Here is an 18074-nt window from a genome sequence, read left to right on the forward strand (position 1 = left end):
CGGAAGGAAGGGTCACGTGATTTTGCACTTAAAACCAAAAATGAAGACCCTGCAACATTTTATCGATTGCCATAAAAAACAAAATCAAATCTGTAGCAGTTGATTTCATATTGATTTTCAAAGATTAAATATGGAAATATTTATTTGCTTGTAATATGACACTTGATGACGTCATTGTGACATCATCGCCAGAAACCTCCAGAGCTATATTTACTCTGCTATATATAGCCACATCTTGATTATATCTCTCAAGGTTGATTTTTTTAGCAATTGTTTAAGGTTTCAAGTTAAGTCTTTTCTTTATAACTTCCGGTCTGATGACGTCATCCATTTTTTTTCGCGCACAGGTCTTTTCTGCATTAAGTTCATCATGTATGTTAGGTTTGAAGCGATCACCGCAAATTTCGTCACATACATCAAGTGATAATGCGTTTTTGACATTTTTAAAATTGCCGCTAGAGGGCGCTCTAACATTTGATGACGTCAACTGTAACATGTTTGTACAGTACTGCCTAGGCAGACACTCACATCGTTGAAGGCAAGTTCGCATCTTCTGCCAATTTCAAATAATAAGGCATTTCCGGTTTCGACCGGAAGGAAGGTTCACGTGATTTTGCACTAAATACCAAAACTGAAGACCCTGCAATATTGTATCGATTGCCATAAAGAACAAAATCAAATCTGTAGCAGTTGATTTTACATTGCTTTTCAAAGATTAAATCTAGAAATCTGTGATTGCTTGTAATATGATACTTGATGACGTCATTGTGACGTCAATCCCAGAAACCTCAAGAGCTATATTTACTGTGCTGTATACAGCCAAATCTCGATTATATCTATCACGGTATATTTTCTAGCAATTTTTTAAGGTTTAAAGGTGTTTTTATTGTAACTTCCGGTCGACCGCAGTCTGATGACATAATCAATTTTTTTCGCGCACAGGTGTTGTCTGCATTATGGTCATCATGAACATTAATTTTGAAGCGATAACCGCAAACTTCGCCACAGACATCAAGTGAAAATGCGTTTTTGACATTTTTTAAATTGCCGCTAGAGGGCGCTCTAACATTTGATGACGTCAACTGTAACATGTTTGTACAGTACTGCCTAGGCAGACACTCACATCGTTGAAAGCAAGTTCGCATCTTCTGCCAATTTCAAATAATAAGGCATTTCCGGTTTCGACCGGAAGGAAGGGTCACGTGATTTTGCACTTAATACCAAAACTGAAGACCCTGCAATATTGTATCGATTGCCATAAAGAACAAAATCAAATCTGTAGCAGTTGATTTTACATTGCTTTTCAAAGATTAAATCTAGAAATCTGTGATTGCTTGTAATATGATACTTGATGACGTCATTGTGACGTCATTCCCAGAAACCTCAAGAGCTATATTTACTGTGCTGTATACAGCCAAATCTCGATTATATCTATCACGGTATATTTTCTAGCAATTTTTTAAGGTTTAAAGGTGTTTTTATTGTAACTTCCGGTCGACCGCGGTCTGATGACATAATCAATTTTTTTCGCGCACAGGTGTTGTCTGCATTATGGTCATCATGAACATTAATTTTGAAGCGATAACCGCAAACTTCGCCACAGACATCAAGTGAAAATGCGTTTTTGACATTTTTTAACCTGCCGCTAGAGGGCGCTCCAACACTTCATGGAGTCACCCATTATTTTTTTTGAAAGGTCAATTCAGGCAGACACTTAAATCGTTAAAAGCAAGTTCATATCTTTTTCCACTTTTAAATTATTAGGCACTTCCGGTTTCGACCGGAAGGACGGGTCATGTGATTTTACGCGCACAGGATAAAATGAAGATCATGTATTACCATGTCGATTCCCGCAAATTTCAGGTTCCGGTCTCTCACGGTTGATTTTATATGGAATTTCAAAGATTAAATTTATTAAACTTTCGAGTGACGTCACGTAACCCATGATGACGTCATGATGACGTAATTACAAAAAAGACCATCTGCTGTTGATTGGGCATTCATGTATTGACAAATGAAGTTCATATATGTTTCCATTTCTCCAAACAGTTCCGGAAATGAATTCCTGAGAATATGCTGAGAAGAATACAAACAGTGTAAAATCTTACAAAACCAATAGGTATTGGGCTCAAGGCCCAACACCTAACTAGAACTATGTCTGTTCAATGAACAGAATATAGGGTTTTTCCGCATTATGTTTTTATGAGTTGATGTTTTGTTTTGTCCTTATGCAGTCAGGTAAATTATATGCAAGAACATAGTTCCATGGCTATAAGTTCTCCACATATAGGGCTTTAAAATATGCACCTTTAAGATGATGTCTCATGCCCCATAATGCCGTCATAATGACGCCACCCCATTTTTTCCCCCTGCAACACGTCCCTGTCTACATGTCCATACCAAGTTCCAACCCAATCAGACCTACATTTCTTTAGATATAATCTTAAATTATACACCTTTAAGATGACGTCCATGACCTATGATGACGTCGTCATGATGTCACTTGTCTGGGACCACCTTAACCTTAGGGTCTTTGTTTGTGCCTAGTTGAAAGTCAATCTGACTGCATTTCATGTTATATTGAGCTAGCACCAAAAATGTAAAATGTTTAAAAATTAATATAAGATCAGATGATGACTTCATCATGACATCACCTTGGATTTTTGCACTATATACCTACCCACCAAGTTTCAAGACGATCGGACATTCCCTTATGTGTGTTTTAAAACTCACAATTTTGATGACGTCATCATGACGTCACACATTTGTCACAGTTTTGTGCAAATATGCACGACCTAACTTATCCATTACAATAAACCAATTTTGAATTGAGCATGTTGCCTTTGTGAGATATGGCAATAAACTTTAAAATTTCAAAAATCCAAATAAAATCACATGATGACGTCCTCATGATGACGTCGCCTCAATTTTTACCAACATGTATAATACATCCCTGTCTATCTACATCCCTGTCTATCTACATACCAAGTTTCAACCCAATTGGACTTACAATTCTCTAGATATACGACTTCAAAATATGCACGTTTAAGATGACCTCATGTGACCCATGGTCACGTCATCACGACGTCACTCTTCGGGACACAAGTTCACTATGGGGTCTCTCTACCTGAGTTAAGTTTTATTGGAATAGGACTGTGTTTTGGGTCAAAAGTGCCCGGTACTAAAAAACATGTACAAAGTCAAAGGGATTTGGGTTAGAACAAAAAGAAAAGAAACTTGAGCTATATGTGTTTGAAAACAGGACACAGGGCTTTTTCGCATTTTATAAATGTTTATGCTATGTTTGTCCTTTGCAGTCACTTTTAAGAGTGTTTAATACAGTTAAAGGTTGTTCACAACAGCTTTAATAGAATAATTCCAAAAATAAAGCTTTATCACATGACGTCACATGCCCTGCGATGACGTCATCTTGAAAACCCTTCTCAATGCACATTTTGTCATTGTGGTTGTTACGTTGTCCACCTCGGTGAACATCGATTATACTTAAAGTTCTCTACATCAGGAACTCACACTGGACAACTTCTTGCTATACTATTTATTGCTACATTCTCATATTCTGGAGCTATACAAAATGTTGTGCACTCTCTGGTGCCTCAATCAAGATTAACCATTTCAATTCCTTCCTTACTTTTTATATGTCCCTAAACCATTGTTAGATGTCAGCCCCGACCTCAGTGGAGGTGTGACCACATCTTCTCTTTGAAGAAGTTTTCCAACCCTTCTTGAGGGTAAAACCACAACCTTAACTTGGATATTTATTGACCACAACATATGTCCTCTACCACCCACCTTATTCTTCCTAGAATCCCAACACTGGCCAAAGTGGCCTTGCTATGGGTTATCGACCTACAGGTTAATATGTACTTACATCACATGCCCCCTCCCCTAGAGAAGACTGTGTCAGTCTTGCAAACAAGCAAAATTACCCTGTTGAAAAATACAGAAACTAAACATACATCAATTAAAAACTTGTTATCAATAGTAAAATTATGAGTGGTCAAAAGCAATTTGAAGAAGACTGATTATAATTCAAAAGTGTCCATTCAGCAACATCCAATGCAACGTCAGTAGGGTGGTCCTCCATCATGTAGTACACTGAGCTGGATTGGGTGCAGTAAGTTATTGTTGCAAGGAATACATGAGAACACATCCAAATGCTTATTATTCAAGCACAAATAAAACAACGTCCAACAAGGATTTGTGAGATACACGTACACGTATATATTGATAATAAATAGAATTTCCACTTACACTGAAAATTCCAGGTAAACAGTTAAACTAAATTAAAGTTCCACTCATGCACTTACTAAATCTAAAGTTAAACATTAAATATACTGAGTTGTAGAAACATATTTTCTACGGTGATTTCTAGAAACAAACGTGTGGACTATGAATGATACTCAAGGTTACTTATTCTCTGCAAATTAATCTGAATTTATGCACGACTGAGACCATCTGCATTGGCATTAGCAATGCCTTTTCTGTACTGCACAGTGAAATTCCAGGTAAACAGTTAAACTAAATTAAAGTTCCACTCATGCACTTACTAAATCTAAAGTTAAACATTAAATATACTGAGTTGTAGAAACATGTTTTCTACGGTGATTTCTAGAAACAAACGTGTGGACTATGAATGATACTCAAGGTTACTTATTCTCTGCAAATTAATCTGAATTTATGCACGACTGAGACCATCTGCATTGGCATTAGCAATGCCTTTTCTGTACTGCACAGTGAATGTGTATTCCTGTAACAGCATCGACCATCGAAGTAACCTGTTGTTACTGGTTCTGAAACTGTCTAGCCATTTCAGGGCTCTGTGATCAGTGAGCACTGTAAACTGCTGGCCATACAGGTAGTACTTCAACTTGGCAATGGCCCAAACAATAGCCAAACACTCCTTCTCTGGCACAGAATAATTCTGCTCTCTTGCAAGCATTTTTCTACTGAGATATGCAATGGGATACTCAATATCCGTGTCATCGCACTGAGTGAGTACCGCACCCAAACCATAATTAGAAGCATCTGTTTGGAGTACAAATTGCTTGGAAAAGTCTGGTGCACGCAGGAGTGGTGGGCTAGTCAGTTTTTCTTTCAAGGCACAAAATGCTCTTTCACACATCTCATTCCATACAACTGTGTTGGCAGCACTCTTCTTTGTGAGCTCCACCAATGGGGCTGCTATTGTGGCATAATGGGGTACAAATTTTCTGTAATACCCAGACTGGCCCAGAAATGCCCTGACTTGTTTTTTTGTCAAGGGCCTCGGAAAGTCTGCCACTGCCTCCAGCTTATCTGTCATTGGTTGTATCACACCTTCACCAATAGTATGACCCAAGAATGAGACCTGAGAATGAGCTACTTTACACTTAATTGGCTTGGCTGTTAAACCTGCCTGTGCTAGTCTGCTCAATACATCTTTCACATGAACCATGTGCTCTGCCCACGTTTCACTGTAGATACATATGTCGTCAATGTATGCTTGAGCATAACCATGACAACCATTTAGGACTTCATCCATTAATCTCTGAAATGTACTACTGCTGTTTTGCATGCCAAAGGGCAGTACATTGTAGCAGTATTGACCAAAGGGCGTAATGAACGCTGACTTTTCTTTGGTCTGTGGATCTAGAGGGACCTGATAGAATCCTTTAGTCAGATCAAGGGTAGAAATGTACTTGGCTTTTGCTACCTCATCTAATATGTCATCAATCCTAGGCATGACATACGGATCAAATTCCGTAATTTTGTTCAGAGTTCTGAAATCAGTAACTACTCTGATTTGGTCATGAGACTTGCGCAGAGCAATAATTGGCGATGCATATGAACTTGTAATAGGTTCAATGATACCCATGTCTAGCATACTCTGTAGTTCATCTTGAACTTTCTGTCTTAAAGCATGAGGAGTACGGTACGCCCTATGCCGTATGGGTTGTTTTCCCTCCGTCTTAATTTCATGCTTCACTAAATGGGTTCTCCCTGGCACATCGGAAAACACCGCACTGAATGAATACAGCAAGTTACTCATCTCTTGACTTTGGGCATTTGTCAATGAATCGGACACTGCTACATCTTCCCAAGTCTGAGTTTGATGATAATTCAACCCTATATCTATGTTTGCATCCATGTTTTCTACAGGAGTGACCATATCATCATTGTTATCATTAACGGAAAATGAGTCTACATCTGCAATAACATAATGGCATTCTGCCATGCGTTGCTCATGATCCTTATCATACCACAGCTTCATCATGTTTACATGGATTATCCGTTTGGACTTTCTCTTGTTTGGCAAGGTTACTTCGTAATTAACAGAGTTGATCCTACGTGTAATAACGTAGGGGCCCTGCCATTTACTATCAAGTTTTGAGTTACCCAAAGGTAGGAAGAGCAGTACTTTGTCACCTGGATCAAATGTACGAGGAGCAGAGTTTCGATCATAATACTCCTTCATTTTGCTTTGGGTTTTGGCCATATTTTCAGCAGCCTCACTCATCAGAGTGTCCATCTTATGTCTGATATCTTATCGTCATTAATCCACTGCTCACTGATCAATGTTAACGGGCCTCTTACTTTTCTCCCATACAATAACTCAAAGGGGGAATAGCCAGTAGCTTGGCTTGGCACTTCTCTGTATGCAAAAAGAAATGGTGAAATGTACTCATCCCACTTCTTCATCTGTTTTTCTCCCAACGATTTCATCATATTTTTAAGTGTTCCATAGAAATGCTCAGTCAACCCATTTGTTTGTGGGTGATAGGGTGTAGTGGGAATTTGTTGTATGCCAAGGGTTTTACACAGAGATGCCATAATATTGGACATAAAGTTTGTCCCTTGGTCATGCACAATTTCTTTTGGCAACCCCACTCTCGTAAATACTTCGATCAACGCATGCGCCACTGTATCTGCTCTGATATTTGGCAACGGGATAGCCTCGGGATATCGCGTAGCATAGTCACATATAGTCAGCAAGTACTTATTTCTCCTGACTGATCTGTTGAAGGGACCTACAATATCAATCCCTATCCTTTTGAATGGTGTCTGAATTATAGGCAGAGGGCACAATGGATGTTTACGGGGACTTTTACCCTTGTCTAGAAATTGGCAGACATCGCAAGTACGGCAATAATCTGCAACCTGCTTGAATATCCCTGGCCAGTAAAAATGTGCAAGCACTCTGTCTTTGGTTTTGGATACACCCAAATGGCCTGCAAGCAGTGCGTCATGTGCTAACTTGAGTACTCCTAACCTGCAATGCTGAGGAAGTACGATCTGATGTATGGCATCATTCTGCATCAACGCGTTCACTGGATCATTACTAGTAGCATTCTTTCTTTCCCATTTACGCATAATGAGGCCATCATTGTCATAAAAACACACCCTGTGGGCGTCAATGTGATCTTTGGGAACTAACCTATCCCTTATTCCATTCAAACTCTCATCACATTGCTGCAAGTTCACCAATGTTTTTCTGTCGATCTGCAAACCCGTTCGCAAATGATCCACTTTCCCTTTTCCATCACTGAGGTTAGTGACCTCTTCCTGGGATACGTCATTGGTACTACTACTACTACCTGGTGTGGGTTTATCCATGACCCTACGCACTATAACTGAGTCAACCTTCACCTCACTAGCACTGCTACCCATTTCACTGTTTGATTTATCACTATGCTGTTGGTGTACAGCTGGCCTGACACTATTTTCACGTACTTTACTCTCCTTTTCTGAGGACTGTAACTGCACTGCTACGTTTTCCTCCGATAGCAAGTCACATTCTCCTTGAACATAATCATCTAATTCTGTCTTTGCCTGTGTTCGTGTTAAAATACACATTTCTTTGGCAAGAATTTCTCCACATGTTTTATCAAGATCGTGCCCTAATAAGACGTCCCTGTCTAGTCCTTCTAGAGCTGCCACTACAACTTGTCCTGAAACTACTGCACAATGCAGTTTAACTAATGCCAACAGTACAGTCACATGGCCCCCTACTCCACGGAGAGTGACGTGCCTACCTGGCAGATAACACTCAGGGGGAACTAATTTTGCATTCACTGCGGTTTGTGTGCAAGCCGAGTCTCTTAAGATTCGTACTTGTTTACGTTCTACTGTCCCTGCAATCATACACTTTTCTAACAGTGTTTCCGCAGGGTCAATTTGTACTGCGTGTAACTCTTGTTCTACACTTACTTCACACCTGTTAACAGATTTGGGATTGGGACCCTTGTTGTGTGACTTACTTTGACTAGACATACCCTTGTCTGCCTTAGGCACTGCCTCGGCAAGTGCCTGATTACTACTGGTACTTTTACTACTACTGCCTTGGCCAACTTGTGACTTTAAAGGGCATAATGGACTGATATGTCCATACTCGTGACAGTGATAACACTGCCTTTCACTCACCGGTATGCAGTGGCGTCGCCAAGGGGGGGGGGGGGGGCCAGGGGGGGCACGTGCCCCCCCTGGAAAACCTAGTGCCCCCCCGAGTGCCCCCCCCCCCCATCAAATGCTGGTGCCCCCCTATCCTCTGCAAAATTCTGCGCGTTGTTAAAATCATTACCTCAAAAATAGCAATTTCTGGAGATATCTTCAGATCAAATTTAGCATCAAATGTGGCACCATTTTGCATCTAGCCCATCCTCCGTATGCGAAAATTTTCCAAAGGGGAGGGGGGTACCCCCTCCCCTTAGACCCCTCCCCCAGGACGGCGATCCGTATCCACCTAAGTGCCCCCCATCAAATGCTGGTGCCCCCCCTGTGCCCCCCCAGACTGAAAAGTCTGGTGACGCCACTGCCGGTATGTACAGTTTGGACCTACCAGTACCACGGTCATAAGTGCACCTTATTCCTAGTGCCTACGAACACACTACTACTATCACCCTGTCCCTCCTGTTCATGACGAGCCTTGCTACTATCTACTGGAAGGTTTTCAGAGTGGCTGTTACTCTTACTACCTAAGAAATTAGGTTTGTTACTAGTTCTAGATTTCCAGTTCCCTTTCTGCAAATCTACTTTACGCCAGTAGTCAGACCCCCCTCTATTTGCCACATATGCATCTGCCATATCGGCAAGTTCCTTACAAGTACGGGGATTTTTGTCCTTTAGATGTATTTTGAGGTCATACGGCAATTTATTCATGGCCTGTTCCATTATCATGAGATCGCAAATCTCTGATGGGGTACAATGATCAATGTCAGCAAATTTTAGCCAATTGTCAAACTGATGGGATAATTCATGAATCCAATCTCGAACCGATTCTGTACCTTTACGCACACGTTGGCGAAATGTTGTTCGGTATGTTTCAGCCCTAATCTCATAGCGATCTAGAATGGCTCTCTTAAGAATTGTATTAATCTTAGCCTCATCTACCGGGAGTGACGCATATGCCTCCCTGGCTTTGCCTGTCAACTCAGGCACTAACCTGGCTGACCATTGACCCTCAGGCCAGCCATTCATTTCTGCAAGATTTTCAAATGCTTTGAGATAAACATCTATGTCATCTGACTCTCTCAATTTTGGGACTCTAATTTTGTCTGACCCACATTGTCCCTGGAACACTGGTGTGGGATTGGGAGATTGCATTTGTACATGTGGCAATTCCATTTGTTTCATTTGTATCCTTTCATTAGATTGTATTCTGAGATATTCAATCCACATTTCTTGTGGCAGACCCTCCGGAACACCTTCTGGTGTTTTACCGCTGGGCAACACTGGACTTGTGTTAACTTGACCTTCACTCATACTTGAACTGGCTCCAGTGTGTTGTTGGTCACTGGGGGTTTCATTACTGTGATCGGTATCCATTGGCATGATTGTAGAAGACTTTGAGGATGAACGAAGCTGGGGCATGCTAAAGACCATCAACTGCAATTTACTGTACTTATGTGATTTACACAATAATATGAGAATAACCAACTGAAAAGATTACTACTACTTTACCAATATACTCAGTACATTTACACACAATACCGGTACATGTATACATCTCCAATTCAGTGGACACGAGTTCTTATATATACCCTACACAATGTACTTACCACACCCTTGCAGTGGTCCACATCGGTGCATCCCTTGCGTCATCCGTCCTCTAGCACCACAACGTCATCGTCACGGCACGCTGCACTCCGTCTGGATCGTCACTGGCACTCCACACGTCCCGTCCTAGCTCCCTGTCAGCCTCCTCTCACCATGAACCGGTCCTCTACTGCAATGATGCCATCTCGCAGGTGGTCTTCATCCTCTGGTAGGACTGGTTTGGAGCTGTACCGGTAGCTACTGCCCCGTAACTGACAGTGTTACACGTCGTCGGCAGCAAAAGTTCCAGTTGGAGTTGGAATCATCCTCCACATCAAAGGATGGGGATACTGTTCTCTTTTCTTGTGGTACGCTGGTTCTCGTCACTGCTGCTTACCGCTGCCACCATGTTACGTTGTCCACCTCGGTGAACATCGATTATACTTAAAGTTCTCTACATCAGGAACTCACACTGGACAACTTCTTGCTATACTATTTATTGCTACATTCTCATATTCTGGAGCTATACAAAATGTTGTGCACTCTCTGGTGCCTCAATCAAGATTAACCATTTCAATTCCTTCCTTACTTTTTACATGTCCCTAAACCATTGTTAGATGTCAGCCCCACCCTCAGTGGAGGTGTGACCACATCTTCTCCTTGAAGATGTTTTCCAACCCTTCTTGAGGGTAAAACCACAACCTTAACTTGGATATTTATTGACCACAACATATGTCTTCTACCACCCACCTTATTCTTCCTAGAATCCCAACACTGGCCAAAGTGGCCTTGCTATGGGTTATCAACCTACAGGTTAATATGTACTTACATCACAGTGGTCTTGGTTTGAACCAAGTTTACAGTCAATCCGATGAAAGGAAGTGTGCAATTTTGGAAGCAGAATAAAATTATAAATATTTTAAAAATCATTAAAAAAAATCAAACAATGACGTCATCGTGATGACACTTCGGACTTTGCATACTAGTACCATTATCTACCTACCCACCAAGTTTCATAACGATCGGACCTTTCCTTAGATGTGTTTTGAAAAATCGCATTTTTGATGACGTCATAATGATGTCACACATTTTTCCAAATTTTATGCAAATACCTATTACCTAACAAACCAAATACAAAAAGAATTTTGCATGTTGTGTTCGTGAGATATGGCTAAAAGGTCCCAAAATTTCAATATTCTTATCAAATCGAATGATGACATCATCATGACGTCACCTCATTTTTTATCTTTAACACATCCCGGTCTACCCACATACCAAGTTTCAACCAAAATTGCACTTACTGTTCTGTAAATATAGGACTTCAAAATATGCACGTTTGTGATGACGTCACGTGACCATTGATGACGTAATCATGACGTCACTCTTCGGGACACAATTTTTTGCCAAAAGGACAATGCATATTTCAAGGTGCTGCGGCGCATATATTGCAGCCACTGCCAGAAACACCGGGGCAAACCCTTCTCTAAGCAATGTGTTACTGGGTTCTTTACACAACACACGGGACCTAAGGCTTTACGTCCCATCCGAAGGACGAATCAATAATGGTAAAGTGCCTTGTTCAAGAGCACAAGCATGCATGTTCCAACGGTCAGGATTCGAACCCATATACCACAGCACACGAATCGAACACTGTAACCATATTGGACCACAGCACCCCACATAGGTAGGCCTAACCCCCCCCCCCCAAAAAAAAAAGCAACCGAACTTTCCAATACTGCCTTGAAAGCATTTCAGACAGCCAAAACCTGTCCAGCTGAAGCTACTTTGTTAGTACACCCAAATGCGGAAAGCTCACTTTGCATCATGACTGATGCGTCCAGTGTTGTAATTGGAGGAGCATTCCACCAGTGTGTTCATAAGGTTTTGATGCCCATTGCCTCCTTTTAAAACGTTTACAGCCGGCAGAAACTAAATACGGTAGATTTGGTCCCGAGTTGTTAGCGTTATATTTGTCTGTTCGTCATTGTAGACATATGTTAGAATTTCAAGATGTTTGCATCTTAACCGATCATTAACCCCTCACATATGCTTTTACAGCGAAGCCTGATCGTTATTCACCTGGGGAGATCCGTCACTTAGATTCTATGTCACAGTTCAGCACAGATATACATCTACGCTATGCGAAAGGCAGTGAAAATGCTGCAGCAGATGCACTTTCCAGACTCCATATTGATATTATGGCTCCCGCAATCACATCAGTTACTACAGTGGATTTTGACGCAATTGCTTGTAAACAGAAGACCGATGAAAACCTAGTAAAGCTACATACATCGTTGAATCTTCAATTTCAAGAAATGCCACTTTTCACCACCCACGGTAGTATTACATGTGACCATATCCACTGGTCAGTCACATCCATACATACCTCCTGAATTTTGGCATAATGTCTTTAATTCTATTCATGGTACATCTCACCCAGGAATAAGAGCTACTCAACGTTCAATCACACAAATATTCATATGGCCATCCAATTAACAAAGATATTTGATCATCAACCAGAAAGTGCATAAAGTGTCAACATGTTAAGGTACAGCGTCACTCTGTGACACCTCTCTATCTCTTGTATGCAACACTGAATCAATTGTCAAGGTCCACCGTGTCGTGATCAGGTCACAGCTGGCCAGACGAACGATAGATGCAACCGTCCAGTTTTCTGATTGGGCACTCGTTGACAATGTGCCTTGCGCTCTGATCAGTAGCCCCCCCCCCCCCCCCAAGTCACACTCAGGCGTTCGCTTCATATGCCACTTGTGTAGCATGTGGCTTGTACGCCCGTGGTTATTCTGGGAAGGTTACAGCCAGCTAGTACTTCAGAAGGTGACCGGAGTTCTTTGAGGGCATAATTATCAGCAGCAGCTTTGATGCTCTCTTTAACCATGTCCACATTAATATAGTTTGTCCATTACCACCATCTCATGGATTTACCTACATGCTTACATGTGTAGATCAAATTACTCGATGGCCACAAGCAGTACCTATCACTACTGATATTACTGCTGAAACAGTCAGGCCCACAGACAAAAACAGAGGCCTAGAATTTTCACGTCAGGGAAGCAGACGTTGTGCGTAGTTCACCACGAATCTGCCTCTTTGCACGTTACATGTACCGTCCACCTGTGAGTGGCAAGAAGTTTGCGTAATCCATTGGCCAATAAATTATTCAAATATGCTCCATTGAGTAACTGGAAACTTCTAAGCCAAATGCTAAATGGGCCATGATGCTCAGCGAGTTGAGGGAGGTTACTCAGGACCGTGTAAGATGTTAACTGAGGTCCTTCCATACTTGACACACAAGTAACAATCAATATATTTAGTCGCACTCTGCATTATCATATAATGGCCCGCTCAACGTTGATTGGGTGAATATGTGATTTTCACTTTTTTTTTCATGATTGACATCTTTAAAATTACAATTTCGAGTGCATCGGGCCCAAATCCAAAGCCTGTTTGTTTGGGTTTTTTTCAGTTGTGTAATTTGAACTCCAAGGAAGTAATTAATATAATGGGAGGGGCTATGGAGCGCTATTATAAGCTTACGTTGTTGGCTTTACCACCATGTAATGTAACTCAAATTCACTTTTTTTTGGTGGCACTTTGACTTACTTGACTCAAATGCTCAGTCCCATGGGACCCTTGCGCTCCCCTGTTGTAGACAACCTTTTGTGACATAATATCCTTTTTTTGTGGAGTTGGTCAAATATGATCAGTGATATCATCAGACTGGGTTTTATTTTTGACTTTATGGAATCAGTAAGCACTTTAAAGGCAAATTCATTAGTACTATGACCCAACAGTTTTTCCTCGAACACGTTCAAGAAAAAAAATGGTAGACTTTTCTTGTTACATTAATACTGCAATACCAACTAATGTTCATGGTAATTACAAGAATTTTATGAGTTAGAAATTGAGAATGATCTGTATTGATTTTCCTTTACAAAATATTGAACAAATGATCCTGTATGCCTTTACCCCACCTAACTTGAATGCCACACAACAAGAATTTAAAACGCCATTTTTTGTTATTTAAGTAATGTTTTTGAAATTATACACTTGAAGTTATTACTGAATACGACTTTTGTTTATCACAGGCTGGTGTCTTTGCTTCACAATCTTCACTTCCTATTTTGAAGATCAGACGAGTAGGTCTGCTGACCGCTGTGCTAACAATTAACATGCTACTATGGCTCATAAATGAAGGGGTAAGTCAATAGCCGTTACAGATTTGTGTCATAAGAAATGCAATGAAGTGACTAGCAATTTGCCATATGGGCTTAGTCTTGGTAATGGACCAACTTGGAAAAGTTGTTGTTTTAATATGTACATGCAAGTAGAAAAAGTGAGGATTACCTCTGTTTTTCCTTATTCCCTTATTGGCTGTTTCAGCATAGTTGTTGGAAAAGCCTTTGTTTTTCTGGCCCCCGACTTTGGCACTTTTTAAAATCCGATGTACCTCTAACTTGGCATACTGGTAAACCACCATCTAAAGACATGCCACGAATCATGTGGTTGCCCTAGCGTATCTTCTGGTTCTTTTCATAACCACACATACTCACAAAAGAGACTTGCTACCAGTAGGTGTAAGGGGAGGGTACCAGACTTTACCATAGGTCTGGGTAGTGGTACAAGACAAATATTTTAAAATATAGACCCTTTTTTTGACCCGCAATGGTGGAGGACACTAGGCCAAAACATCACTCTCCCACCAGACAAAACCCTCAGGAGAGGGGTACGGCGCCAATCCCCAAATATCTCTCGTATTGAAGATCTCTCTCACTGGCCGATGTGTCTAATTGCTTATAAATCCAAAAGTCTGACCTCTTAAAAAAAATTTTTTTTTTTTAAATATTGATATAAATGATGAATACGTTCAAGCCAATCGTTAAAGGGTTTTCTAGATGGAATAAAGCCACGCTGCATGATTACATCCAGCAATATAAAATATCGTACAATCGATATGCTTATCTTTCTCGAAAAGTCTACATCGACAGGATAAAAAACTACAAAGCTCAATTTAAAGCACTTTAGGAAAAAGACACTACATGAGCTCAAACAGATTGTAGACGATTACGATCTAGAATTTACACTGACGGGTTATAATGGTCGATTTTTGAAAAAAGATTTACTCTCAGCGATTCAAAATTCTAGGCAACCTGAATATTTTCAAGAGGCTGAGTTTAGAGCGACGAGGAGATTCAGAAACAACTTTAGAAACTGGGAACTGATTCCTAGACTTTTAACAACGATTTAGTCAGATTTTTTGATACGCACAAAGATCAAATTGTAAATAAAATTTGTCGGAATTGAGAGAGTTAAGAGGTTTAAATGTAGAACTTGTGATCAAAATAAGATACGAAAAAACCAAACCGGATGGTACGATCGAAACGATTGAAGCTATTCATTTTAGCGATCAGAGAGTCGTTTTAAATCAAAGTCAAATAAAACAGGTTTTAAAAGAAGACATCGACCAGCTATTTAGAAAGGATGAAAGGTATACGAATCAAGGATCGGGTTGGGTTTTAAAAAAGATAATGGCGTTGTATATCAACATCAACAGGTTTAACCCCGTGAGGGGTAGTTCTTACATAGACCTACCTAAATGTATCAAACAGAAAACGGTGATGATAAACATTAAAAACAAAGACGACGAGTGTTTGAGATGGTGTTTTGAGAGCGGCTCTTGGCTTGTACACGGATAAAGTAAAAAATAAAATAAAAAACGATCCTAAATATAAAATTCATAAAGAAGAACCGGTTGTATACACCAAAGACGACGGACTCAAATTTAAAGGCGTAGACTTTCCAACACCGATCGACCAGATACCAAAGATAGAAACACAAAATAATTTAACGATAAACGTATACGGTCATGACGGTTATGAGGGAGAAATATATCCATTTTATTTCGAAATCTCGCGAGAGATTCCGTGAGATCCCGCCACCATTACGCCACAGTGCGCGATAGTGGGAACCGCTGTCATTTTCTTCACGGAGTGAAATAATTATTTGTATCAAATACTTCACTTCGTTTTTGTCCTTTCTTAATCTTCGACGGAAGAATTGTGATCCATGGTAACCATGGACAAAAATAAGGAAAAAACTGACGGCAAAAAGACGCCGAACAAGGCAGCGGTGTGCTCACCGACTGCTGCTTGTGCAACGACACCGTGCAGTACGGGCATGACCACGAGTACTAGTGCAACAAGCACGCCTGCATGTACAACTGCACCGGGTCCTACTAAAGCGTGTCAACAAGCGTCAACAAGCATCAACAAGCCTCAACGGTTGTCAACGAGCGTCAACAAATTTTGTTTAGGCTTTTGAACATTAAAAGTAGCTTTATATGGTAGAAAAGCAATAAAGAACATCTTCTGCATATCAATTAAATGTTGACATTATTTAAAAACTTGGTTTCTGGAACGCGAAATGTACGACGGATTTGTCGATAACAGTTGGCCGCCATCTTGTTTATGTGTAGCTAGCCGTACTACGCTGCGTGAAGTGTACAGAGCCATACTATGCATCCACGAAGTCTACAGCGCCATCCAAACAAGATGGCGGTCAACTTTTATCGACAAATTCGTCGTACATTTCGCATTCAAAAAACCAAGTTTTAAAATAATTTTAACATTAATTGATATGCAGAAGATGTTCTTTATTGCTTTTTCTACCATATAAAGCTGTTTTTAATGTTCAAAAGCCTATACAAAATTTGTTGACGCTTGTTGACGACCGTTGACGCTTGTTGACGCTTGTTGATGCGCTTTAGTAGACAGTGCGAGTAACTCGGACTCTTCTCAGCCAAAGGGCTCACAACATCCTCGGAAGACCAAGGATGATACTGGTATGTCAACCAGACTCACACGCCTTCAGGAATTACTGGCAAAACAAGCCACCGAGAGTCACAATTTCCAGGCGATGATCATGGGTGTCATGGCGAATTCCAACATTGCGGCCGGCGCTTACTCCGACATGTCAGTGCGGCGGTGACGATGATCATGCAAGTACTTATTCAGCCTTTGTGGCCGTGAATATTGACTCAAATGTCGATTTTTTGAAACAGTCTGAGGACATGACCACATCACCAACTGGCCAAAATATGGTTTCCCCTGTGGACATGGTGGACACAGACTCGGAGCATAATGTTAGGCCGAGTAGTGCTACTGCTACCACCAGCAGTGCAGAAACGGGTATGAGCACTAGTGACAGTACTACAAAAGCCAAAGGTTTTGCAGCGAAATTTACTGCTCCTTCTGTAGTGGGTAACCCCATCAAAGAGGATGTAGCGAATAGTCTGAACTTCCTTATGAGGGAAAAGCTCGAGGAGAAAAGCCTCACAGACACAGCTGAAAAATATCAGTGTCCTAGTAAATGCGACGCTCTTACTGTACCAAAGGTTAATCCTCAAATATGGGACAATGTTACGCCCAACTATCGCATCGGTCCCAACTATAGTGCAGCAGTTGGGCCGGCCCAACTATAGTTAGGACTGGAGTTGCGCCGGATGCTTGATAGAGAGTGTTAATGTTAATGTCGTGCATGCGTGTTGCAGGGCCAGCCTGCCACGTGGTACTGCTTAGTTGGATGAGTTGTCCAGCTGGGTTTTATAGTCCAGCAACATTTTGCAAAATTCAAAGATTGGCGTGGCCGGTCAACTATAGATGGGCCCCACCCATAGCTAATGTCAATGGTCCCAAGTAAAGTCGAACATGTAACAGAGCTGTAGGGAATGTTTTATAGTCGTACATCAATGTAAATTATACTTGGGCCCCCAAAATAAAATATTGCAGTGGCCCAACTATAGATGGTCCCCACCCATAGATAATTTCATTGGTCCCAAGTAAAGTCAGATGTGTATCAGAGTTGTAGGGAATGTTTTATAATCGTACAACAACGTACACTATAGTTGGGACCGCAAAATAAAAAGATTGGGGTGACCCAACTATAGATGGGTCCCATCAATAGCTAATTTCAGTGGTCCCCAGTAAAGTCAGACGTGTATCAGAGCTGTAAGGAACGTTTTA

General features: G+C 40.9%; 1 protein-coding gene across 2 annotated transcripts in view; it reads left to right on the forward strand.

The window, feature by feature from the left end:
• The window catches only part of LOC119728711 (PR domain zinc finger protein 14-like), a gene marked incomplete at its 5' end in the record, with an annotated part of 95248 nt that overhangs the window by 59218 nt on the left and 17956 nt on the right, over nucleotides 1-18074 (forward strand). For both annotated transcript variants that reach the window (XM_038201050.1, XM_038201051.1), the window contains 1 exon segment: nucleotides 14142-14252.

The sequence above is a fragment of the Patiria miniata genome, unplaced genomic scaffold (genome assembly GCF_015706575.1).
Source record: "Patiria miniata isolate m_02_andy unplaced genomic scaffold, ASM1570657v1 HiC_scaffold_20, whole genome shotgun sequence".
NCBI classification, from domain to species: domain Eukaryota; kingdom Metazoa; phylum Echinodermata; class Asteroidea; order Valvatida; family Asterinidae; genus Patiria; species Patiria miniata.